Genomic DNA, 9961 nt, shown 5'->3' on the forward strand with positions numbered 1-9961 from the left:
ATGCTGTTTATTAAATTTTCCCCGTGTTATTTTAGTGGCTGTTATTATTGACAGTTCAATGACATAATGTGGTTTTTGTATACACAATTCCGATTATGACATCAATGGCGTTGGTTTACCATTATTAGGGAAAGTACATGGTAAGTGAAAACATCAATAAGGACACTTTCATTAAATTACTATTCTTGACTTCAAACATCCATTTAAACTGTATTTGAAATAAAAGATTAACGGTCACATTACTGAACAAAAGGCTTTTGAATAAACATTATATTTAAGTTGGAGCAATAGTTGAGATAAACATACAACCTAATTTTTTCTGGGTCTTAGGCAAAAGATTACGTACTTATCTTGCATTTTATTCGAAAGTGTCACCAGAATAACCTTATAAATGCGAAAGTTTATGAGAATGGATCTATGTTTGTTACTATTCCACGCAAAACCCATAAGACGGATTTGGATGAAATTTTGTACATAGCAGTTTATAAGCCGGATTAACACATAAGATATCTATTACTCCGGAAAACATTTTAACGCAGACGAAGTTGCTTGCACAAGCTAGTGATCTATAATGGCAAGTATACTTGACAATGAACAGAAGGCACGTTAAATTTTGGGTCCCGGCTGTCATTTTCTAAGATCTTTGACAGTCGTTAACAGTAGTCAGAAGCCTGAAAGTCTGACAACTAGTCTTACCAAAGAGTATCGTGAAATAACCCAAGTAACTGGGTTGTGGAGGTCAGATAGGCAATCGCTTAATGTAAAACACTGGTACTCAGCTGCATCCGGTGAGACTGGAAGCCGACTCCAACATAGTTTGGAAGAAAGGCTAAGCTGATATAAATATATTATATACTTGACAATGAACCTGAGTGACCCATAATCACGCTACTGTTTTGACCACAAAGCTACTCTAATGTTTGTAGAATATTATCTATTCATACTTCTGAAAGGAGATACAAATTATGATAAGAATATGCTGCGAACTAACGATCGTGACCTTTACAAATATTCGGTACATTACATTAGCATGTTTAACTCCGGGTCATTTCCCTTTAACTACTTAATGTTTGAATTATTATGATCAGCGCCTATTTACATTTATATTAAATACAATTATATCATAGGGATAATATGGGACGATGTGATAATTATTATTGTTTGTTTTATTAAAGTGTTTTGAAAAATTGCTAAGTTAGTAATTAATTTTATTTTACAAATGTGTCAAAGCTTTGTTAAAGATAAACTCTATATTTTTGGAAATGACACAGAAACCATCTTTAAATTACTGAATAATTCTAATACGATGATTTTTCGGTTATCAGGCTTAACTTAAGTTTTTATTTCGAAAGAATCCTGTAGCTGTATGTCTGTTAAGCAGTAATAAAAACATACTTCTGGATGATTTGTCTATACTGCTATTGTAGAGAAAATAAAAAACATTGCCTAAATACAAAATAACTCGTAATTCTTAATCACTAAAAACTATTTCTGGTCTTATTAACCCACGCTAACTACCGACCGGCATACTTAATCTGCCAGTACTAAACAATATCAGTATGCACAGTACCTGAGCACTTCATCACGTTTCAAAAAGGTTTGCCGGTCTGTACAGTGGGTAGTGGGTAGTAAAGGTTAAAGGTCATTTGTCGCGAATAACAATAGGCTAATGGATTATAGTTTGTTTTTGATAATGGCACTAAAATTAGAATAGATAGTTTAGGATCAATGTTAGTCTTAGGGTGAGAGATCTACGACCTAAGGCATCCTAAGCGCTATATAATACAATACGTTATTAATTAATAGCATGTTTGGCACAGTGATTAACGTGGTTGTATCGCCTGTAGTGTACCGTACCAAAGCGCCACGTGTGGTGGGTTCGAATCCAACTCATTATAAATATTTATTTGATGAGCACGAGTATTTGTTTAGAGACAGAACAGTGAATTTATGTATGTATTAAAAGAATATAAATATGAAAATCTGCTGCTTGGTTGCTATAGTACAAGTTGTTCTCTAGCTGTGCTTAGTTTGTAATCAAATGACCGTGTGTGAGTTTATTTATTTATCTAATAACATACGGGAATTAACGCGCACGTGCATTTTTCCTTACGTTTTGGCGCAGGATGTACTGTCGTCGGTTCAAGCTAGATCAATCCAGATCGGCTTCACTCCTTTTTATGTGACCTCAGTCACGAATCATAGAAGGAAATATATAACTATGCATAATTTTGTGGTGAATGCATTGAACAAGCATCAGCAAAGGAAAACCCATCAGACACCAGGAAAAGTGAATTGACGTCAAACGGACATTATGAAGGATAAGTAAAATGGGGTGATTTTGAGTAAGTGTAGGTATTCTGTTTAATCGGTCTATCTTTTAAACCTTCCATGTAGCCCGTCGTTAGTCAAGCGATTTTGAATGTGATCCTACTAATATTATAAATGCGAAAGTTTGTGAGAATGTATGTATGTATGGATGTTTGTTACTCTTTCACGCAAATACTACTGAACCGATTACGATGAAATTTGGTATATAATATAGGTAGCGGAAGACCCAGAATAAAACATAGGCTACTTTTTATCTCGGAGTTTTCGAGGGATCGGGATTTACACGGGAAGGGTTTTCACGCAGACGAAGTGGCGGGCAGCCTCTAGTTCATAATCAATCTACAGACATCTATCTGCCTCAACTCAAGTGTTCAGTTGCAATGCTACAGTTAACTTCTTATCGTTATATATCTAATGGTTAACACCAATCACTAATTAACAAAACACTAACATATTTAATTATCAATATCTGTTCGACAGTTCTACAAGTTATCGCGAAAATTCAGCCAGTCGCGGGTCCTTGAAATTACACACTCGTTTTATCATTAACAATGTTTTTTCCCATGGATAGAGGACTAACATATAGCCATTATATACCAGACACGCTACGAAATTATGAGCTAGTTTTAAGAACACTTTAATACAAGCTAGAAACACCTAAAAGCAAAGACCACACTAATTTCCCCCTTAACAATGTTAGTCTCATATAACAGGGGCGAGCTTATTACCATATCCAGGGCAAGCTATCAACTTCCAGGCTACTTTTTTGAACATTATAGGTAATACAAAATAAAAAAGTCTACAAAGCCCGAACGGGGAATCGAATCCTTGACATCATGATCAGCAGGCCGAAAATACCAAAAATGTTCGAAAAAGCCTTGTACAAATACATTAATACGCGTGCTAATAAACGGGTATACGAGTACAGCCTTCACAAGCCCCTAGGGCCTGGTCCCGCAGTATTTGGGTCAAGGGACCACCTTGTCTCGTGGAACCGCGGCGGTCTATCAAATTATTTGTTATTTACCGTTATGGGAATGTTTTACAATGACCTTGAATGGACGGAGCAAGGGTTATGGGGAATTGTTAAATGGTTTATTGCGAGGTTGAGATGATGGCTGAAACAGCCTTCGTGGAAAACTGTTTTACTGGAATAGTAGTCATTCTTTTTAAGTTTTTATAGGTTTGCATGCAGCTTTAGTTTCTTATTTAGTTAGCAATATATAGTTCATAAATAAATTATCGGGTTTTTTAACGATAAAACCGATTCTAAAGATATATTCTGCTGCGGTAAGGGACAGGACAAACAGTTGGTGGTATTTTAAAAGCAATTAAATCAATTAACAAGATCTATCTAGTTTAGTTAGCTATCAACAAAATAGTTTTGATTAGAAAAAAAATCTTAAAGTCCTTTGACATTTTTATTTTGGATCAAAGTTTCAAGCAACGGTAAATATTGCTAAGATGACTTATGTTACATCGAATCACGTTTTTCTCAAAGAGGTAGGCAGAGACCAAAAATACGTGGTACGATCCTTACAAACTCCCCTCACCTCATTCACATCCATACATCTTGTCATACAGGACCGTCGGTAAAATTATGTCTAGTGAAGCACACATTGTGTTCTCAAGGAAAATCTTACAAGGAATTAAGTGGCAACGTTAAGGAAAACGTTTTGTTATTTATTAATATAGAAATTATACGTGTTACGTGTATGTGACGTATTTTTGTAAATACCGTACAAAATTGGGATTATACATTTGTAACGCTCATCATTTTGCCATCGAGGTCATTGTTGTACATATAATGTTCTAAGTTATACGATTTCTTTATTAATCTATATTGCAAAAAGGTTATCATGCAATTAATCAATCAAATTAATTAGCAATATTTGTTTTTTGTATTAGAACCCAAACCATGGACCTAATGTTATCAATGCACGTACTGGTTTTTACCTTTGATACAATTTATAATTGTGGATCGCACAAATAATAATTGTCCCGTGTGGGAATCGAATCCACGACCTCCCGACGCAATGGTAGCGGCGTGGTGATACAAACCACTGCGCCACGGAGACAGTCAAAATCAAATAGCCTTACGATTTACGATTTGCGACTATAGCAAGGCGAAATTTTTTCGCCATACCATTACGCAGACATACACTGACAACAAATACAGCAGAGGAATCCTAAGGTATGCTGAGACTTGCTAGAGAATTCATTGCAACAGCCTGATCCTCAAGTTTGGGCAACGTAACTAGCGAGATAATATATAGTGAGGTATCCTTTTGCCTGCCCTCCATTGCCAAAGAATTTCGAATAATACTCGTCTTCAGGTATGCCTTAAGGTAGCGAAACCTACGTAAGCGTCCTTACAAGCTGCGATAGTCTTGACTAGTCGTATAGTGCCAATGATAAGCATTTTGCCTTGCTTTGCTCTATATTAATCTTATTCCTAATCGATAGGTTTAGGTACAGCCGAAAATATCCTCCAATTTTTCATGCCTAAGTATAACTTAGTTTCAAAATATAGTAACTTAGGCACTCAACAACAATGATACAATACTCGCTATCTGACAACTGTTATCGCTAATGCAACGGACGTACGCCGCAGCTATTTTTATATATATTTATCAATTCAACACACACTCTATATGATTGTGATTATTAGAATGTTGCGTATTACTCCTCACTACTTGTTTTGTAATATAATAATAAATTTAACCCATTAATGTCCCACTGTTGGGCAAGAATCTCCTCTCGTAATGAGGAAGAGGTTAGGTCTCGAGACGCTAGCCAAGTGCAGATTGGAGACATCGCATACCTTCAAGAACTGTATTGAAGGTATAACAGTAATGAAACTACAAATAAATACAGAGTATATCCCCGCACAGACTAAGGACACCTAATTGCCTGGATCGCGAATCGAATCTACGACCTTGCAATCAGCAGTCTTTTACGGGATGGAAGCAGTTGATAAAGTAATACACGTATTGATAAAGTAATACACGTATTGATATAAAGCTCATACTCTATGGCAATCTAAACTATAAAATTTAGCAAAAATGTGTGTCTATGTGCTTATGTAATTGATTCTTCAAAACCAGTTAAGAAGTTTTTGCGTGAAATATGACATACACACATTGCCATTAATAGTATTATTTACTAAACTACAGTTAGCTGAACCCCTAAAAAGACGCATTGAACATAATAAACATTGGTGCTTATCCCTATAGCCTCAAAAAGCTCCATAAAGAAGTGTAACCTAAATAAACAATAGTGTAAATTATTAATATTAATAGTGTTTTGATCCGATATTGAGTTAGGATTATAACGTGACAAACAAACTGACTTAAAGGCGAATATTTTACTTTTAGGTCGCCACGCCGATACCACTGCGTCGGGAGGTCGTGGGTTCGATTCCCATACGGAGCAATTATTTGTGCGATCCATAAATAGTTGTTTCGGGTTGTGCTTTGTGTCCGTTGTTTGTATGTTTGTAGAAGTCCTCGCGACACAAGAGCAATTCTTAGTGCGGGAGTTGTCTTTAAAAAAAAAAGACAAAGGGATCCTAGTTTGGTTCTAATATACTCAACAGATGCTGGCACTCTGACTCTTTCACTGTTCTTAGAACTGTTTTCAGAAGACTCGGCGACTGCAAGGTTTATCACGATGTTTTCCTTTACAGTTAAAACTAGAGATAATCATTTCTAAAAGAAACGTAATTTAAATCAAAGCATCTCACGTTCGTAATTTTTGGGTGATTTAAAAACGCAGAAACTGTTCTAGCCCCTCCAAACTTACTTATCAGTAACTTTTTATGTAAATAAGTGATTCGGAAATACGGTAATAGCTATAAGCATTAGTTTTACTTAACAGGATATATTTCTCAAACGTAAATACAGTCTTAAAGCATGGTGACAAACAAAAGCCTTTGGACACGATTAACATTGTGATCAAAACAAGTTTCGCGTAAAGTTTTGAGGTCAATGACCGCACTAGATACGAATTAAGTACTAGGAATAAATGAGTTATTGTGGAAAGAGCCTCTTTCATTTAGTTGAATCATTTGTATACTTTCGTCAGAATTTAAAGTTTTGTGTCAACGTGAATTTTATTCTAAACTAGCTGACCCGCGCAACTTCGCTTGCGTCACATAAGAGAATGGGTCAACATTTTCCCCGTTTTTGTAACATTTTTTACTGGTATTCTGCTCCTATTGGTCGTAGCGTGATAGGTCCTTTCTCGATAAATTGACTATCTAACACTGAAATATTTTTTTAAATCGGTCCAGTAGTTCCTGAGATTAGCGCGTTCAAACAAACAAACAAACTCTTCAGCTTTAGAATATTAGTATAGATTTTTATAACTAACCTTAAATCTATTATCACCATGAAGTTAGGGGCTCAGAACCACCATTTATGTTTTCCACTCTTCTTAATACTCGCACCTAAAAAGAAATTTCAGTTTGCATAACTTCTACAAACATACAAATAACGGGCGCTAAGTACAAGACAACTATTAATTTGTAGATCGTTAACATTTATAAAGATATAAACGTGACTCTTTATAAAATGGAATTTGGTTACCAGTCAAATATCCAATCGCTATTTTTTTAAACCCATAGTATGTTAAATGCATTTTCTCTGCAGACTTTTCCTACTGAAAGTATAAATAGACATGATATTTGGCAGTGCACCGGCATGAGCAGAGTGGCGCAGTGGAAGCGTGCTGGGCCCATAACCCAGAGGTCCGTGGATCGAAACCACGCTCTGCTATGAGGACATTTCCCCTCCTTTTTTAAAATATTTTATAGATTAAGCGAAAATCTTGAACATAATTATGACTATGATTTCAAAGACAGACATATGTTTAACAAAAATATAATATTTTTACAATTCTATATCGCTTACCCCCGGTTTCTGAGGTATATTAAGCGGTAGTTTATCTATTCAAGGGCGTTAAAACTCATATAAACGAAACGCAATTGAATAGATAAACTACCGCTAAATGTACTCAGAAACCGGGGGTTAGGAATTCTAATATACATACTTATCTGAAAAGCCCTTATAAACGCTGTGTTTATTTCCTCAAATTCATATCTTACATTATATAATTAATCTCAGATTGAATCCAGTAGTAAAGTATTTAGGAAATTTTAGTTCAACCATTGCACAAAAAAGGTATAACATGTTCAAAAAGGTGTACACTGTACAAAAGTTTAACGTCTGTAGTAGTTAGGAACTAGTTTGTAACAGAATAGCCATTGTTTCAACTGTGTTGTACAACTTTACCGATATTCATGAAAAATAGATTGGTTATATCGAGGTCACTCGTCTGACGCTAGGATGTTAGCGCCTTTGCACATTGGCGAATGCCATACGATTTTTTTCTGTTAAATTCTCTTTCAATTTATCTATCCTTGAAAATATTCCTACTTTTAATCATTGTTTTGTAGATTATTCGCGTTCTTAAATTCAAGTTTTTAATAATACTACTTGACTTCTAAACTTCCTCGTTTTTGATTGAAGGGATATGTGCATTTATCTAATCTAGTGCAATTTGGCCGAAACGTCAGGCAAATCAAAGTTAATATTAGGTAATTCAACTATTTTAGTAATTTCTTTGTATTGCAGTGTCTCATAAAACGTAGGCACAATAAACAAATTTGTTGTATTATCGTATAAAAGGCTTTGCATTCAAACGTACATATCTTAAGTTAAGGATTGCACTTACTTTACGATTCCTACGTGAGATGCGTAAAAAGCATCCTTAGTACATTGAACCTTTTATTTACTACGTCTTTAAAGCGAGTACATAAAGTTGAACCTACATAAATACTATCGGATATTTATTTATCTTGTAAATTTATATCAAACCGCTGGCAAGATGACTTGTATAATTGTTATCATATTAGCAGTTATTAATTTTTTTTATAGAAAACCCTGACTAGTTGTAATTCATAATACACATTTTACCTCGAAATTACGCTCTTTTGTTCATATCCTTTAAAAAAAGTCAACTCTTTTAAATTGCTCTTGTGTCGCGGGGACTTTTACAAACATACAAACAAAGGAAACAAAGTACTACCAAATTCAAATCCAAAATATCCTTTATTTGGTAAACTTTTTACAAAGTATTTGAAATTTGGGAATCGAACCCACGACTTCTCGACGCACTGGTAGTGGCGTAGTGTGCATGACCACCTTAACCACTGCGCCACGGAGGCCGCGCATAAAAATATTACAAGCAATTTTTGAGCTTATCGCGAACAAATAGACGAACGCGTTGAAGGACATATTTTCGTATACGTAGTGATACGCACATGTAGACATACACTTTAACACCAAAACAAACAATTTAATTGTTTTAAACGTAACCATCAACAACTATTGAGCACAATTGACTTGTTTACTTCGGTTTTTTAAAAACAACTTTATAACGTACAAGGTACCTAAAAAGCTGTGATAGCCGAGTGGTTTAAGTTGGCACCTCCCATGCAAGTGGTCCCAAGTTCAAACCCGCAACACACCAATGACTTTTCGAAATGTTATGTGTGCATACGGTGAATGAAAACGTCATGATGAAATTCGAATGCCTTATCTTTGCTTAAGTTCCTACGCTGGCCAAATTCTGGTTTAGGGACTTTAGGAACGCAAGGATTCAAGGTCAGGATATTTTCTCGACGAATTAAAGGCTCGCCGATCTGCTGCCATTGTGTCTATTTATATTTGTGGTAAACTCACATACCCACACTGCACAGTTCTCTGCTAAATTTGGCTATATGAGCCATCGTGCGCATCAGCGCCAATTTGATTAGAGGTCGAAGTGGTCGCCATGGCCGAAATCGGTCGGATAGATCATCATCATCATTATTTTCCTTTACCGTACTGGGTTTTGTATTTATAATAATATGGACCTGCGTGTCTGATTTAAAGAAATATATAAAATAAAAATTTTACTCGACTGAAAATAAGAAAATTTTTTGACCTGTTGCAACGCCACATTATAATATTGTGTGTACAAGTCGCAAAAAATGGTTAAGTGATAATCATAATCTTGAAAAGTTAATTTGAGCCCTTGGCTGCATGGAAAGTAAATGCGTATATGTATATGATTCAGCTAACTAGCTATTGTTAACTACACCATGCAGTATAATGTATTATTTTCCTGAAATCATTACGTAAATAGAAACCACAGTTACATTTTCCAATACGCGATAACTGCTTTTTATCTTTATTTATAAATTCCCTATGTAATTTCACTTTCGACGCAGTTTTTTGTGTCCGTTGTTTGTATGTTTGTTAAGACAGGATTACATATTTATTTATATTTTATATTCAACACTAATTAATACAATTAGCTCAACAGATGTAATTTTGATTATTGTTTTCAAAAATTAGTTGTGTATGAACAGAAAAAACTCATAAATATATTTTTGCCCCGACATTGCGTGGCATTAGCATACACAGAAGCGGTCATGTTTGATAGTAGTAATATGACGAATGCACTAAATACCTAGTACATATGTTTGTCTTGTGGTTAATACATACCTACGTCAGTTATATTCCCTTGAACTGAGACTTGTCATCTCCTAAGTTTAGTGTTTACATTTATTTATTACTTGAAA

General features: G+C 35.0%; 1 protein-coding gene and 1 non-coding gene across 3 annotated transcripts in view; one reads left to right on the top strand and one right to left on the bottom strand.

Moving 5' to 3' along the window:
• LOC142985720 (uncharacterized) overlaps window positions 1–9961 on the bottom strand; it is a 65689-nt gene that overhangs the window by 27104 nt on the left and 28624 nt on the right. The window contains exon 2 of one of the 2 annotated variants that reach the window (XM_076134082.1): window positions 6706–6781. The exons of the other annotated variant lie outside the window; for it this stretch is intronic. The gene's annotated coding sequence lies outside the window, so the exon portion shown is untranslated. The remainder of the gene's footprint in view (window positions 1–6705; window positions 6782–9961) is intronic. 2 annotated transcript variants of the gene reach the window in all.
• TRNAM-CAU (transfer RNA methionine (anticodon CAU)) lies at window positions 7038–7109 on the top strand. Its single transcript has one exon. It is a non-coding gene; the product is annotated as a tRNA-Met (tRNA).

Source organism: Anticarsia gemmatalis, chromosome 1 (assembly GCF_050436995.1).
Source record: "Anticarsia gemmatalis isolate Benzon Research Colony breed Stoneville strain chromosome 1, ilAntGemm2 primary, whole genome shotgun sequence".
NCBI lineage: Eukaryota > Metazoa > Arthropoda > Insecta > Lepidoptera > Erebidae > Anticarsia > Anticarsia gemmatalis.